At 42.9% G+C, this 17,328-nt stretch overlaps 1 protein-coding gene across 3 annotated transcripts in view; it reads left to right on the forward strand.

Annotated features, from left to right (window-relative positions):
- sema4d (sema domain, immunoglobulin domain (Ig), transmembrane domain (TM) and short cytoplasmic domain, (semaphorin) 4D) overlaps positions 1-17,328 on the forward strand; it is a 40,169-nt gene that overhangs the window by 12,182 nt on the left and 10,659 nt on the right. For 2 of the 3 annotated variants that reach the window (XM_041959700.1, XM_041959699.1), the window contains exon 3: positions 5,428-5,485. The gene's annotated coding sequence lies outside the window, so the exon portion shown is untranslated. Of the gene's footprint in view, positions 1-5,427; positions 5,486-7,658; positions 7,795-17,328 lie in introns of those variants that run through there. The other variant, XM_041959701.1, reaches the window with a different exon arrangement.

The following is a 17,328-nucleotide window of genomic DNA, read 5'->3' on the forward strand; positions in this document are numbered from 1 at the left end:
AAAACCAAGATGGAAGAATGTGCCCTCAAACCATACGTTCATGTTTCTTTAAGCAACGGTTCCATCCTCCTCCTACTCATATCTCCTCGTTCCTCTTTGTCTTCCCTCTCCAACCACTGTATGAATTTGCACGCTCGAATATCCTCTCTCATAGCAAACCCTGTCTTTTCTCTCTTCCTCTGTGCCTCTCATTTTCCTTCCCTCCCCCACCTGTGGTTGGTGCACGCTGACAGCCCTGTCAGAGACTTGGGATGTTTATAGATGGACAGTAAGGGTGACTGCACAGATGAGAATGAGTGTGTGTGTGTGGTGGGTTGGGGGCTTTTACTGGAATGACCAAACTGTCATAGGGATGAGAGGCCTTTCCCAGCCTGCTGTGTATCTGTTTGCTTTGTGTATCTGTATCAGTCCCACGTGCATGTGTATTCATGTCAGCCTCAGGGGAGTAAGGACCAGAAGCTGTTTAAGAGCTTATCTAACTGTCACTTAAACAAAGCTGCACCGTGTTTGCTAGTTAGAAACCTGCTGAACTCCCAAATGTTTGATCAGACGTCGCACCTTGAATACAATAATTTGTTGTGAGCACACGTTTAACAGACATGCTCTTCCTCGTGCGATTCTGTGCAGTCTGATGGTATGTTCGTAGATTGATTATTGCATTTTTCCATCTTTCCACCAAGCACCTGAATGCAACTGTTTCACATTGTCATTGTGAAAATGTTAGCTTGCTGGTGGCAGCAGTCTAGCTGTTAGCCTCGCAGGGCTGCCTGCATGGCTGTAGACTCTTGAGTCTTCAATGAATGGACACCTGTGGTCTAAAAGGGGGTCGTAGACATTTAGCCCAGTTTTGAGGCAAGATTAAACTTTTAAGAAAATAAAAAGCAAAAAGCTGACAGTACCTGGAGCTTTTTCTTTTTAATCTTTGTTCAAATAAAGACTCAACTGACAGGTTAGGTTGCAATTGACAATTTATCTGGAGGCTTCTTGATAAACTGAAATAAATTCATATGGTACTGAGTGAAATGGAGTTGTGGTGGTCCTGAAGCTCGAGCTGGGACCTTTTATCAGCTTGGGGGGAAATCAGGTGTCACAGTGGAGTGAGCTCAATAGCCCTTCCTGTCAGTATGTTTACCATAGGCTGGGTTTCTGAAGTAGAGCCTATTAATAAATTTGTTCTGGCTTGAAGAGTCTTCTAAAGGCCAGTCCTCATTCAAGTCCACTCATCAATTAAAAAAGTCAGACCCGTGACATCTCCACTTCCTCTCTGTGCCCCCTCCAGACCACTGTGTCACAGAGGGCGTGCTTTGGGGCACGGCCGGGTCCGCACCCAGGCTCAACGCCCTCTCAGGACATCGTGAATTGAGACATTAAGACGTGGTGTCATTCGGATTCGTGGGTGCATGGTAAAAACTCTGAATCAGCTGTCACTGGGTTTTGTGGGAGCCGAGGGAAGTCAAGTCAAAGTGCTTCCTAAGGATGTCGAGGGGGATGCACCCTTTGGCCTACGGCTCATCAATCTTACCCAACTGTCATCTTCTCCCAGCGGCCCATTGATGCTGTCAGAGGAGGGCGAGAGGCAGGGACTCGTCGCGTCGTGTATTTGTGCTTGCTTGCATACATGCTTTTTTTTTCTCGTGAAGAACTGTCAGTAGAGTGAGTCTGGGGGAAGATGAAAAAAACACAGGATGGTACATTGTGCATATTGAAGGACTGCGCTGTCTTAAAAGAATAACAAATAACCTTGAAGATTGTCATTTAAATAAATGTCTTCAGTCACAATCCATCACCAAATGAGGTGACACAATGGTGATTGAGTCTGTGGCCCACTGATGAAAGCATATGAAAGCTATTGCATTTGCAGTATTGTGAAGTGGGCGTTTGTGGCGACATTCCCAGAAAAAATGCTGTATCAAGTCACTGCTAATGCAAACTGATCATGTCCTCCTGCTGCAGCTTCACATTAAAAGCATTTAACTGCAAAACACAAGTTGACATTTAATTTAAAGTAGTCATAGGAAATGCAATGTTTGTCACTGAGATTAGCATGGCCGCTATTGTTCATCAAAAATATGCCTACAAAAGAAGACAGCGATCATATTCTGCATTTTTTTGGACAGTGGATTAGATTGAAATATTGCAGGGAGTAATGGAAGAAGAGGGAGCAGCCGCAGTGAGCTGTTAGAGGAAGAGCTGCAGGCGACAGGCTGCACACCTCCAACTTCTCAGCGAGGTCACCAACTCCTGTCACTGTGCCCTGCTGTCTGCAGACTCATGACATGTGCAGCATAACCCCAGATGTTGCAGCCACAGTTTGTTTTGCTGCCCCCAGATTTATGTAACCTGTCATAATAAAGAGCTTTTACCAGTAACCACAGGTGTCGTCAAATCAACAAATCTTAAGGATTATCACTATAAAGTGGCTACGTATTGCTGTCAGGCATGGCTCTTGACCTTGATCAATGCAAATTACCATCCTCTGTGGCTTTGCGAAACTGATGTTAACCTTGAAACTGATCTGAAGTTATATGCCATTATTCACGGTAAGATGAAACTTATACTTGAAGACAGAAATGCTGCACATCGTAACATGGACAGATACGCAACCTACTCATTACAGGCTACTGTGGTCACAGTTTATTAATGTGAAACCTGAGGAAAGACAGTAACATACAGTTAATGTTCATGCACAAGCAAAGCTTTTTTTTGTCTTTAATATGATCCCTTGTAAGTGAACTGCCCACAGTTGTAGTCTGGTGTGTATCATCTCTGCTTAACATAATCTGATTATTCTTTTATACAGTGGAGCAGGGGGCCTGCATTACAGTGGCTTACCCCACCAAGCAAATGCTAATGAATCTGCATATTTGGGTTGATTTGGGTGACCTGAATTCAGTTGTCTGGAAGATTTGTCTGCTTGTTCTGGGACACCATTTGTTGCTTTGCCCTAAACATCGATCCTGACATTTTTAGTCTGTTATCTTGGGATTTTTACTGCTCATCTTTATTTATTTAAAGATAAACCGAAGAAGTAGAGATAATTTGGCATTGATTCTATGTTAAAGGTGCTTGTAGAAGTTAGAAGCTTAACTGTAGTCAAGGCAAAGTAAATATGTAAGTCCATGTTTTCCACTCAGGCAGAGTTAGATTGTAGGGGACTGTGGGAATAAAGCTTGTGTACTTGTGCAGGGAGAATGTATTCAGCCTTGTTGTAAAGGTTTTCACTTTGTTCAGGGAAGCAGTCTAAAGGAACAGACTGGAAAGTGGTGTGAATGGAGGCCCAACCATCTGGCACAATGGCAATAAGAAGATTTCTGCTTTCCCTCCCTTTTGACTTATGAAATCTTGTTTTCATGCACTGGAAACAAAAGCAAAAGAATTTTTCCAGCTGACTGTTCTGTTTCTGCTGATGCAGATTATTCCCCGAAGTCTTTGTGTTCTCGGTTTGATTCATTAGTGATGCACGACTCCAGCGCTGACAGTGTGCAAACTTTTAAAGGCCCAGAAAACCTGTTTTCTTTTTGTGGAAGATGTGGTCCCATATGAGGACAGAATTTTCTGCCAGAGTTAAAACAGTTTTGGTTGTTTTCAGAGAGAGAGATTTTCTGTTTGTGCTCTTTGTGTGTGCTCCTTGGTGGTTAGAAGTGGGCGGACCTGAGCTCCTTCTAAGCAGCAGTTAGGACGTAATCAAACCACACTGACACCATCCTGATGAAGCAGATTAGCTGAGTTTTTAGTATTAAAACTTAATAAAGAATAACTAAGGATGTTTTTAGCCATGCTAGTTGGAACAGTTGGAAGATGAGATAATGCTTTATTGATCCCCCAGTGGGGAAATTTGGGTGGTACAGCAGCACAAGGACAGAAATAAGTACAGATAAATAGAGAACTTACAAATAAGTAAAATAAGAAGAGAAAAAAAATCTCTAGTGACGACAGGGTCAGACAGTCGGTGACCTTTCATCAAGCGCTACCAACAGATTAAAGTTTTCATCAATCCAGTGGAATATCCCCACATGTATTACATGAACTGGCACGACAACACCGCGAGACCGTGGGGTGGACATTTGTGCTTTTGGGTGAAATGTCTGCACAGATCATTGGCACACACCTTCCCTCAGGACGGGGTTATAAAGACTTTGATGTTATGTTGGGCCACCATCGGGTCAAGCTGCAAGGAAAGTACAGATCACTTGATCAACAGAAAATAGATTGAATGGTTGTTTTTAGTCGTATTTCTGTAAAAATGCCAATAAATTTGCTGGTGCCTGCCGCTCAGCTGTGAGGATTTGAGGCTTTTCTTTGTCATATAATAGTTAACTGAATATCTTGTAGACTTTTGTTCTGACATTCTGCACACAAAACATTCAATTGATCTGCAGATTAATCGAAAAGAAGTGTTCAGTGCAGACCTAAGATATTGTGAAGCACGTTTTCAGGGGGTTTAAAGGCGGATAAGTCTTGGTGACAAGTGGTTTGACCCCACCTACAATGGAGAAAAAGACATCTAACATTTCTAAGAGAAAAGAACTAAAACAACTAAAAGATGCTTGATAAAAGTGGAAAAACAATGCAAAAAAGTTAAACTTGCTGCATCTATGTATCTGTAGTTTATTCACATGTGTTTGATCCACAGTAAGGTTGTCACAAGTATGATGCTTTTTTGATACCATGTGTTTAAAAGGATACAATCTGCATTAATTATACATTCGATAATATCGAAGCTAGCAAAGAAAACAGATTTTCAACCCAAGGCTGCGCAGATGAAATCCATGCCAAATCGAAAGAGCTATCAAGGATCTTTTTTCTTTTTTTTTAATGCTTGTATCGCATCAAAGTTTAAAATTCTGGGATTATAACAACATTAATCCACGGACGTGGCTGCCCACAGCTTAGCATGTGTGCTCGCATACCTCAGACGCCCCACAGAGAACAGCCAGACCTCTGTAAAAGACAAAGACGTGGAAGAGGAAATGAGTGCAGCAGTCACAGACCTCAGGTTCCTCCGATGGTATTCACACAAGACAATCCTCTCACCATTCATTTGTCCTTGGCTCTAAAAAGTTGGTGCAGGATCCTGACAGACATCATGTGATATCGCCGGCTTAGTGGTCAGAGGATATTTAAGTCACCGTGTAATTGTTTTGTCCTTCCCAGAATGCTTACCTACCTCACGTGTGTGTATGTGTGTGTGTGTGTGTGTGTGTGTGTGTGGTTGGATAAGTAGGTGATATTCCTGTATGTTTTACCGTGCAACATGTGTTTTCATTGTTTCACCATCATATACGTCCAACCACGGTCTAGACGACTAACTGCACATACATGCAGCCAACATGCACACACACAAACTGCTGCCCTCCTCTTGAAAAGCACACACACGCCACATAACTGTCTTGTCTGATCTTTATGTCTTCTCCCCCCCCTCCCTAGCTTGAGGATTTTATAATCTCTCCGGAGGAAGAGCGTCGCATCTTGTAAGGAGCCACAGGTCAGAAACTCTACTCCTCTCCCTCCCTCCCTCCCCCCCGTTTTTTTTTTTTTTTTTTGTTGTTGTTGTTACTGTGCAGACCGACGCTGAGCTGCTCACGAGCCGGCATGCTTCAACACGAATGCTGCATGCTTCTCCAACCCCCCCGCCGTAACCACCTCAGGGCTCCTTTTTTCTTTATTCCCCCTGCATGTCCACACCTGGGCACTCCAGCTTTGATTTGATCCCGCTTGGCTTTGGTGCTTGTGGTGAAAGTCTTTTCCAACGATCCTTTTCCTTTTTACCCAATCATTGTGTGGTTTGCCTTCACTTAGTGATTTGGTTCTCCCTTCCTCCTGTAAGTTGTGACTTGTTTTATATCTGCTTGGAAGCAAGCTGTCAGTCTATGTTGTCTAATTCACATCAAATGATGTTTATAGTGACATACATGGTGCACACACACACATACACACACATGCAGCTGCTTGCTCCTTGTGGCCTTTTGACAGATGCTGAAGGTGTGTGACTGAGGTGATTTCCTTTTCAAAAACACAGGAGCAGAAGTGTAAGTAATGGTTCAAACCGTGGGACTACAGTGCTAGCATTTCAGGCTAGTTAACACACTACCTACAGTGGTTGCCAATCGGCGAATCTTTAGCTCCCCAACTTATTATCATGGGTTAAAGATTACGTTACAAAATGCGTCGTTCAGGAGCGACGCAAAATATCAAAGTTAACGTTAGCACCTCTTTATTCAGTCTGGTAAAGTTTTCACTCCTGCAACTAAATAACATGCTGCCCAAAATAGCATTAAGTTCCTAAAAATTATTCCAAATTAGACCCTCAAAGCCGTTTCTCTTGTAAAAGTGGATCATAAACCATAAACTTAACCTCTTTGTTGCCGTCAAAGTATGTTTTTCTCCGGTAAGCATCCAAACAGGGTTATGATAGAATAAAATAAAGTTTTAATCGCATTGTATTTAAAATTTTAAATACTAAGCGTAAGTTGCTCTGCACTGCAATGTGCATGAGCACCCTTTTACATGGTTCTTGTTTTAAAACAAACCTGTTGGAAATATGAAGTTTTAAACCAACTCACCTGAGTTAATGGTTGTTAGCTAGCCACAGCTAATAAGGTGAGCTAGCAACATTCATCATTTAGGCTGACAAACTCAACCCTAATCGGCCAGATGGGAGAGTCTGCTTTTGTTTACGTCTGTGTGAAATCGACCGTTGTTTCAAACAATTTCTTTGAATTTTGAGGGCATCTGCCTCCGTTATTGTAACCTGCAGAGTGTTTGACATGCATGGCAACAGTAACTAAGAGAGGCGGGGCTTATTGAAGGGTCAGCTGATGCCAACTTCTGTTTGCCAGGGACCAGTGCTTAAATAAGTGCTGCCCATGCATTTTTTTCTTCAATTACTTTTAATGCTTGATTTCTTTCTCAAGTTATTTTGCTTCTTCAGCTGCTCGAGTATAATCCCATTTTCTCAAATGCCTTCAATTATTGTCATTACCACGATGACGGAAGTGCGCCCTAAATCTGCCCACCAGATCACGAGAAATGTGCGCGCCAAGCGATTGAAGGTTCAGGCTTGGCTTTGCGTTGTTTATCCCGCTCTGTGCTGTGAGGGAAACGGTGAAATTAGTGTTTTATCTCCTGGTATGCCAAGTTCAGGAGGACACACTGTTGGTGTTGTGGCAGCCTGTGGGTGATGGGGCGAGTTTTCACACAGCACTCCAAAGGAGGTTTTTGTCTCGGCCGTCCAAAATTACCACCATGAAATCAGTGCCTGCTGAAGACTGCGCTGAGAGAAAAGCAGAGGAGAAAGGAGTCCTTCTTAAAGGCAGAAAGGAGAGGACGACATATAGCCGGGTTCTTAGTGATGTTTACAGCCCCTTCAAATGTCCCCTGACTGGTGGGAAAGTCCACTAACTGTAATTTGAAAGACAGTTTGTTTTCTTTCTTGACTTCTCTCAGCGTATTTTTCCACCAGTGCGCCAAAAAATCTGTAAAATGTTTGCAGTGTAAGAGTAATCACATGGGTATTTTTGTTCCTTGTCAGTTGATTCAAACCAGATTGAGAGGTTGAATCCACTCCGGCAGCTGAAGTCACCTGCCCTCGGATATTGCCGTTTAAAAAGCTGCTACCAATGCGACTACCATTCATCAACTCGGGACCGCAAGGCCTTCAGCTGGGGACCACAAGGCCTTCAGCTGGGCTTTCGCAGCTTCCCAAAATAGTCCCACATTATACGCCCCAAGGCCTGGCTGACATCACAGAAGCCTCAAGGAAACTGCATCAAGTGAAAGGCTTCTGGCTTTGCTGTGAGTGCTGGCTTGCAGGTGACTTCAGGAAGTGGTAATGCTGCATCTGAAGAGCAGGGTCACCTATATGCTCTCACCACAGCAGTTCAGCGTAGTTTTGGAAGTTTGAGGTGACTTTTTTCTACATGCTTTAATTTGTGTGCATTATCGGTAATATTATGTATAATAGACTGTTCTGTTGGCAGAGGGAAAAGGCTGTTTGCACAGGAGTTAGTAGCTTAATTGGCTTCAGGATGCAGCTTACATTGCTGTCTGAAAGGTGTGTACTCATCTGCATGACGCCATAAAAAGACCGTTTTCAAATGTGAAAATGCATAAATAGGGTTTTTTCTGTAGATGATTCACAAAAGTTGCTTTATTGTTATTTTTGCCACTGCAGATGTCACTAGTAAAACTCCTCCACTTATTTTGTCCTTTTTAATTAAAAGAAGGAGCGCATGGTGATTATGTTTTCATGTCGGACTACAGAGGCACACTCGGTGCTTGGACGGGGAACACCACACAGCAATCCTTGTTCCTCTAGTTAGCTTACTTCACTTGCCTGTATGTTTATAGGGAAGTTTTTCAGATCTCTCAGAGCCACGTGACTCAGGGAAAGGGCGTGTTGTTTTTAAAAAGCTTGCCATCGGCAGACTAAATATACCCTTTACTGGACCTGACCCCTCATTTGCCTTTGCTGTGGCCACTTTAGGTTGACATGCTAGCTCAGCAGGGGCCCTACAACTAGTAATTATATAGGAGGGTTTCCATTTAACATCCCCTCTATAGTGTTGCCTTCACACAAGCTCTTTTCCTCAGTTTAGACATCTGGGTTGTCATTGATGGTTTACCTACATTTTAATTCTACCTACTTCATTCTCTGTTCCGGTTTCCAGTTGCACATTAGAAATTAGCATCGTGTGCTCCTTGTCATCACGCAGCCGCAAATGCCGATGTGAAACAATGCTGTGGATGTTGCAGATCATGCTGTTAATCCGGATCTGGCTTTTTAAAGTTGAACTTTTCCTCCCATCTGTCATCTGCCGAGCTCGCCGCGGATAATGTGCGATGACTGCTACATCATCTGTTGCAGTTTTTAGATCATTTTCTCCATATGACCGAAAGTCAGCTGCGCAGTGGAGGTCCCACAGCTGTTCACTGGCTTTCAGATGACTTTATGTTAACATGACACGGTGGCTTTGCACTTCACAAGAGAAGGCTGATGTCTTTCTTTGATTCTACATGGTTTGGACATGGAAAGAGCTGCAGGTGGAACTGCTGCATGTTGAATTATCCAGATAATTAGAGAAATTGGCCGACTGTTCTTGAAAGTGAGGGAAACTTCACTGATTTTACACATCAAAGTTGTGGAAAAAGTTATATAAAGCCTTTGGCAGCTCCAAAAAGAAATGTCTGATAAATAGCCTCCAGTGATGTGAGTGGAGTGTGGAGTGAGGAAGAAGTGAGTTCACCAGACCTCTGTAGCCCGCTCCTCATCTGTGCTCGAGGCTTGCAGGTCAAGGCTACATTAGCTGCTTCTGGCACAACACATTAAACTGTCAACGCCTGAGTTGCATTGTGGGTAATGTCAGCACCAAGTTTTGACAAAGAAGAAGTGATTCGCATGCTGCTTTTGAAGAACCTCCTTTCCGTCACCGTGCCAACCAACCTCACCCATCCCAGCATTTGCAATAACCCCTTTTCTAGCAATAATCAGAACAATAATGAAAATTATACAAGACTTCTTGATATATAGAAGCAATGCGAGCCACAGATGTACACATCCACCATCGTTGTTGCTGTCAATGCCGCACTGCATTGTGGGATATTTGGGCTGGCGTAGTGTCCAGTTTATGCATGTTGAAGTATTCACTGGAAATGGTATGTATCTTTTCAAACACATGGCTCAGTGCAGAAGTGATTCGCATGATGCTTTTGAAGAACCTCCTTTCCGTCACCGTGCCAACCAGCCTCACCCATCCCAGCATTTGCAATAACCCCTTTTCTAGCAATAATCAGAACAATAATGAAAATTATACAAGACTTCTTGATATATAGAAGCAATGCGAGCCACAGATGTACACATCCACCATCGTTGTTGCTGTCAATGTCGCACTGCATTGTGGGATATTTGGGCTGGCGTAGTGTCCAGTTTATGCATGTTGAAGTATTCACTGGAAATGGTATGCATTGGTATGCATGTCACATACCATTTAGTTTATACTACAGTTTTGGAAGTGTAATACTCAGCAGAAGTGGTCATAGCAGTAGAGTAGCCATTACTGAGAGACAGTAAAGCCTTGGTTGTCTACACTCGAAATGTCAAAAACAGTTCATCTGCCTGCGGGGCAATGCAACCCAAAACTCTGATGCAGCTGGCAGTATGTTAAGATGGGCTCTTGGTCCCTGTCTGGTCTTATAAGCGGGATTTGATGCCCACAGTTGGCCTTATCGTGTACACATGTGAGCGTGCTCGAGTCTCTGCCACATCTATAGCCAGACTCCATTAATCTGCAAATGACATTGGAGCAGACATCTGTCCCCATCAGTGTGTCATCCTCTGCGGTCCCAGTATTGCGTTTCAAGTGAAGGCTCTCAAGCTCACTCACTTTCCCAAATAACCCACAACACCCCTGGAGAGCATAAGAGCAAGCCACAGTACTTGAAGTCCTACGTCGACTGAAGCTCTTTTTCCTGCTATTGGAAAACAAATCTACAGATTTTCTACAGGACGTTTGCTCATGTAATTGCTGACAAACCATCAAACAATCTAATCATTGACCTCAATGTCAGGAAGCAGATAAGCAGTACATTTAATGCATATTTGCATTTGCTAGAGACATTTCTGTTTAAAGAACAAAGGTTAATATAATTAATATACAGATTATTTTATCAGTCAATTAACTGTTTGATCTATATAATATCAGCTAATAGGAACAAAATGCCCCTCAAAAGTTTCAAATTGTTGATTTGTTCGACAGCAAACAACAGTGCAAAACCAAAAGATGTGCTTTCGTCCAGCTCTTGATGAATAATGCAGCGATATTGACCGACAGTCGAGTGATCATTACATTATTACCAGTTATGTTGTCCAAATATATGACAGGTTTATTAGAAAACCTTCAACAAAGCACCCTAATTAGCAAAAAACTGTCAGTACTGCGTTATCATCCTTCCCACAGCTGGGTGGGTGCTGTACAGATGGTCCGGTGGATTAAGTCAGCAGTCACACAGCTAAGAAAATGTCGTGTATGAATTTAGCTTTCAGTATATAAGGTACACTTAGCTAAAACTAATGCTGTCTAATCCTGTCCGTCCTCCCTTGAAGGTTATAATGTTCAGCTCTTGTTGAAACTGTAAGAAAAGGGTTGATTCCGCTGTACGATGGGGAGCTGTTGAACTGTGCTGTGTTATACAGAGAGGTGTTCTCATTCAGCCTGCAGTCACTGGTAGAAATGGGTTGGACAAAATCATAGAAACATCTGTCTTTATGACCCAACACGGGCACCACAAACTGCAGCCTCCAAAGAGATCACACAGTTGAATCAAAACCTCTTAACCAGTTTGGGCGAAAACTGAACATTATAACCGCCACAGAGGTAAGACAGATGGATTAGACTGCGTTAGTTTTAGCTAAGTGGACCTAAAGATAACCGAGTGTAGTTTTGTCAGTGCTTGTCTTAGTGAGGCTTGCAGGGAGGTGTCAGCCTGCCACAAGTTGATAAATTGTGATACACGATGCAGATGAATGAATCATATGAACAACACTGTGCAGCGTAAGAGAAGGACAGAAAGCAGAAAAGAACAATTACTCCTCCTTCATGCTGCATTGACAATAGAATATAGACTTTTCATGGAGGTGTGAAGCAGCAGTTTGACAGCAGCAGAAGTTATTTTCCATAAGAGGAAGGTGAACAATTTGGAGCAACGTGAGCATGCAGCATGGCATGGAAATGTCATTCTGAACTGCCAGGAGAGACGTTCTTTCCATAAAATGAACAATTTAAAGCACATTTCCCATTACGCTGTTTGCGTGCGGTCAGGCCTGTTGGTATTACAGCAACAGACGGAGCAGGAAAGAAAAAATGAGGAGCGGCGTCTTGGCGTCCTGCAGCAAGAGGAAGAAGAGCATCTCTGTGCATTGATGCTGATGACGAGTGAGCGCATGGAAAAAAGAAAAAAGCCAGTGAGGGGTTGGAGTTGTTGGCAGGCACTGAATGTCCAACTCCCTCACATCACCCTCCATCACACTCTGTGTATCCTCGCATACTCTCTGCTCACAGGATGTGAAGCTTCTTTTCTCTCTGCATTGGAAATGAAGTGGCCACCATGTGGTCATCCCACCATTTCATCAGGGAATTAGATTCTCTTTGACTCAGATGAGGTTGGTTTAGTTAATACAGCTGCAGTCCACTTAAACCCTTTGCTTATTAGCCTTTTCTGTTCTGATACTACTTCTAATACAAACAAAATCAAATGGCTGTGAGGTCGCGTTCGTCCAGCCAATAAAAAGTTGAACCAAGATTAGCTGCAGTGTGATGTCATAAATGCATGCAAGCACACTTTCCTGGTGGATTACTCTGTAACATGGATGGCGTATTTTGCTGCTTGTCACTAGAAAAGAAAAAATACTTGGCGCCATGTTAACTTTCTGGAGTTGTATCATCGTTTTAATGCAGGGTGTTTTCAGTCTGAGTCCCCACTAGAGCCAGATTTATGGTCGACACAAGCGCTGCGCTGCAACACTAAATGCACACGTCACGTTTTATTAGGTTGTGCTATATTCGGTGAATATGAGACTATTCCCTGTGGGGAAAAAAACACAAGCAGCCCATGCAGACCAATCACACGGTGTAGCTACAGATCCCATGTGTTTAGCTGCTGCATGCATGGTGTAACCCCTGAAGGCAGAAGTGTAAATGGAGCTTTATCACTAAGGAACCTACAGGTGGAACCATGTTGGAGGTACAAATAGTCAGTAGATGTGCTCACTGATTAATAGTTCAGATGTTTGCTGTACCAACATGCACCAACTGTGTGCGTGTGTGCGTGCGTGCGTGTGTGTGTGTGTGTGTGGAGAATGCGTTAGGGATGCACTGCTCCTACACAGCAGATTGGTATCAGATCAGGTATCGGCAATGACATGACAATCCACCTTGCATACTATTTCTTTGTCAATGTCAGGTCAGTTATTCCATTAAAGTGATTCCAATGACTGTGACCCAATGAGGTGGGGATGAGACAGCTTTGGTATCAGACTGGTACTCTATAGCTTCAGATATCCCTTTTGGGGTCTCTACAAGGTGAGACAGGTAAAGGCAAATGGCTCAATCAGGTGGGAATGTTTAAAGTGAACAAGCAGAGACCCTCCCACCTCCACTCACCAGTTTCTGAGTGTTACAAAACATACTTGTACATTTTCAGAACTTTCCAGAAAGTCCACTTCTATCTTTTCCACCAGGACTTCCCCATTTACAGTCATGAAAGGGTTCATACAACAAGGATAACTGGAAACTGTCATCTTGTTCTCCTTCTTGACATTTCCAACACATGCTTCGAATGTAAAGTGTTTGCTGCAGTGCTTAGAAACCAGATCTGTCTTCACCACAGTTCTGGCTTGCAGGCAGGAGTCAGCATCTTGCATTGTAGTCTTGCAGCCTCTGAATTTGATGCACCAGAGGGAAGTGGTTGTTGTTTGTGGTAAAGATGCCTCTCTGTATCTCTTCTCATTTTGTCCTGCTCTGCCTTCAGCAAGAAGAGCAAACAAACTTTCTTCTTTTGCATTAAATCTGACCAATTAGGGAAGAGTGTAGCTGCAGTTATGTGGTCATGCTTAATTAGCTAACAGTGTGTGCCAAAGGGAAAAACTATCATCAAAAATATATGTATATAGCTGCAAACTAAATCTCGTTAAACAGTGATTTATTATGATGACCAGCTTCCATCAAAATGAAGTGGTTGGCACACCCCTAATGACAAGTTTGTGTTGCATAAAGACATAAAGTAGATTTAATTTTTTGCTTTCATACTTACCAACACCCTCAAAGTACTTGCGCACAGATAGGCAGAGCTCCAGTTTCCCCCCTCTCTGTCCCCTGTCCTCAGTGGGCAGCCTGCCAATGTCTTTGCCCAGTTAGCAGCACAGTGCTGGGAACCCCAAGGCCCCAAGCAGGTGTCAACCTCCCTGCCCAGCCAAAGGAGCTGAGAGGGGAACACAAAGGGCTCAAAGAGACCTGCCAGCATGGTAACCGTCTTAAATATCCCAGACCAGTGTGGCCACTCCTCTAAATCTCTCAGCAGCATCGGGTGGCTGCCAGCGTGCTCTTTCTGCTACTGTAACACTGACTCAAAGGGCTTTGAAGCTTTTTTTTTTTTTTTTTTTAAAGCTTTACCCTAAACGGGGTTCAGAGCAGTAAGATTGATAGAGGGCGTCAGGAGTGCGCAGATGGAGGGATGAGTCTAGTTTGAGGTTTTTTATTTATGCAGTGTGCTGATAGAGGATTTTTTTTTTTCCAAAGGCCAAAAACCGAGAGAATTTTTTTTCCATCTGGGACTTTCATCATGGATTCAGTGTTATCTCATCCATTCACATGGTGCCTTCGTCACTCCCTTTCTTTCTCTCTCTCTCTCTTTAACAGAAACGGTTGCTGCTGCCGTCATCAGACAGTTTATGGTGCATCTTTTACGGGATGCTTCCAGGTCCAGATCTTGTGGGCTCGTGTGATCTTTGAAAGCACTGGCTGGGCTCAGGTTTAAGCTGTCCTGGCATTTAAATTGGCAAGACTGTAAAAGAACTGGATGAGAGAGAGAAGTGATGCCTTTCTCCCTCTCTGTCCTCTCTCCTCTCTCTCTGTTCATTGTTGGATACTCGGCAGTGATGATGTGGATGTGATGGGGGTGGAGTGGAGTGGAGGCTACCCTCATCTTCAGTAAACAATAGGTCCTTGTGTATTTGACCCCCTCTTTAGCAGAGTGGAGTCCATGGCTGGGGCTGAAGCCGGGATGGAATTCCATCTTTGCCAGATTTAGTCGGTGGAAACCCTCATACCCCCCCCCTCCCAGCAATCCTGGTATTAGTAGGGTCATACCTCTGGGGCCATTTGTTCTTACTTACAACCACATCAATAATCAATTATCATCCTCTCCCTTTTGCTCTAGCTGTGGTGGCCCTCATCGATTGTTTATATGTGCCTTCCCACATGATATATCTCCCCCTCGGCTTGGTAACTGATTACTAACCTATATTTGTGTGGAATGAGCCACAATGGTGCTACTGGGTCATTAAAACGTGGTTGACAATGATTTATTAGTCCCATGACCTGATCAGTTGTTCTGTAATTTTGCTTTGAAAATCTAAAATGAGGATAAACGACCTATTAAAGTAGTAAAAACATGTGCACGTCATTTGTATTCACTCAGTCTTCCTTCAGCCATTGGATCGTGACTTTCAGCGAACACAGTTCCTTTCAGTAGCTTGAGCATTATGGGTAATTGCAGTATTTTTAAAACTGGGCCCTATTTTTACACATTAGTCACCTAAACCCCAAAATAAGTACCTTATGGAAAAGATCCCTGCAGATATAGACCTTTTTGTTAAAGCATAAGATGTTCTGTTTAACCAGAAACAGCCATTGCACCACTCTCTCCAACGCCACCAAACTCCTTTGACAAAAACACTAATTTTACCTCATAGAACACAGGAGTTGTTGGTGTGTCGCCTCAAAGTCAACAGTTCAAACAGTTGGAACAGTTAAAATTTTTTTTTACCTTTTAGTCATTTAGACATGTAAAAAAATAATAGAGCCCAGGTATAAAATACTGCAGTCACCCTTTAAATTCATATTATTAGGACATGGTGAGACTGTTCGTTGGTTCCTGTGAGAGAAAAGTTTTGTTATCTCAATCCTCGTCTTACAAGACACCCGATAACCTTTTATCCCCTCCTTCGCGTGACCGCCTCACCCATTTTGCGGAGGTGTGCTGCGGGTACTTCAGCTTCTCTTCAGCATGTTGTGGAGAACCAGAATAACCTGCTTTGTGCCAGATCACCTTACTTTCAGAAAATGGCATGCAGTCACCTGACCAGCCTGACCCACCTGCCTTCTGACTAATAGAACACCACAACGCACAACAAACCAGAGTCGTCTCCAGCCAAATTCATCCGAGAGAAAAGCCGTTGTTCAAAGCTGGAGTCGCGCTGACGTGTCCCACTCTGCTTCTTCCACATGATTGGATCAAGAGAAAGGAAGCACTTTAGCATTACAATTGAATTTTGTCAGTTAATCACTTCCTGAGTGCACATTTCACCGTTAATAATATTTACAGAGTAATAATATTTACAGAGCAAAATAAGGTAATCAGTCCATGTCAGCATGAATTTGTTTGACAGTCATTAAGAATTGACCTCAAGATTATTTTGCATGTGCCCTGCATTGCAGTGAATTTGGCAAACATCGCATGTATTACACGCAGGATTGAGAACAGATTTAGAGATTTATTTTAATATTTAACTTAAGCTTTAAAGCATGAGCCCCCCCCCCCCCCCCCCCCCAGCTTTTCCGCTGACCTAAAACAGGAGACTTGAAATACAGTTTGTTCAACCAGAAGATATTATCATTTTAGACAAAAATGGCTGTACAATACTGAAACACTGAAAGCCCAAAAAGCTTAATATAATAATGGCATCTTCTATATTTGAGGCACAAGCTAAAATAAGGCAGCATTTCAAGATAAAACCATTTACCCAAATTGGTGACCAGGATTACCCTTCACCACTTATTGTATGACTTCTCAGCGTTTCGGAATAATTCATTGATTTCATGTGGGCACACAATCTGTGGTGACTGAGTGCCAAAGAAGGAAACATGCATTAAATATGACAACCTCCTGAGGTGGGTGTGAACAAGTTAAACACTGACACAAATGGCACCGAGCAGCCTAATGGAGTCCTTATCAGGCACATCCTGAAGTGAATGTACCAGGAGAAAGCTGTTAAAAGGCAGAGAGATCAAGATGCTCCACAAACTGGCAAATGGAAAACAACACCCTCATCTGATTAGAGCTGATAGATAGCAGGAACGCTGTCATCATGGTCGTCATCATCACGCGAGGCAAAGGGATACACCTATTTCTGTGTCCCAACAATAAAGAGCAGAATAAAAAGTTTTCAATAAAAGGGGGATTTTCTTAAGCCTGAGGTTTTAACTTGTTGCTTCACACACACACACACACAAACCAACAATAAACTGAAGTGTCATACAGTGGTCACAAGACACACCACATTAACGTCACTGTTAATAGACCTTAAAAAAAAAAAAAAAACAAGTCAGATTTTCAACCCAAGGCTGCACGGATGCAAACAAAGAGGAAGAAAATCAACTAGCCCTCAACTTATTGTTGTTAATGTGTTCAGACTTTGTCTTTACCAGCACTGTGTGCAGACGCTGTGGTGTACTGTACAGCTTCCTCATGCTAGCATTGTGTCCAAATTTAAGTCTGGTATCGTGACAACATTAGCCATTAACTAGACATGAAATGATGATATGTATGATATTG

Source organism: Chelmon rostratus, chromosome 19 (genome assembly GCF_017976325.1).
Source record: "Chelmon rostratus isolate fCheRos1 chromosome 19, fCheRos1.pri, whole genome shotgun sequence".
Lineage (NCBI taxonomy): Eukaryota > Metazoa > Chordata > Actinopteri > Chaetodontiformes > Chaetodontidae > Chelmon > Chelmon rostratus.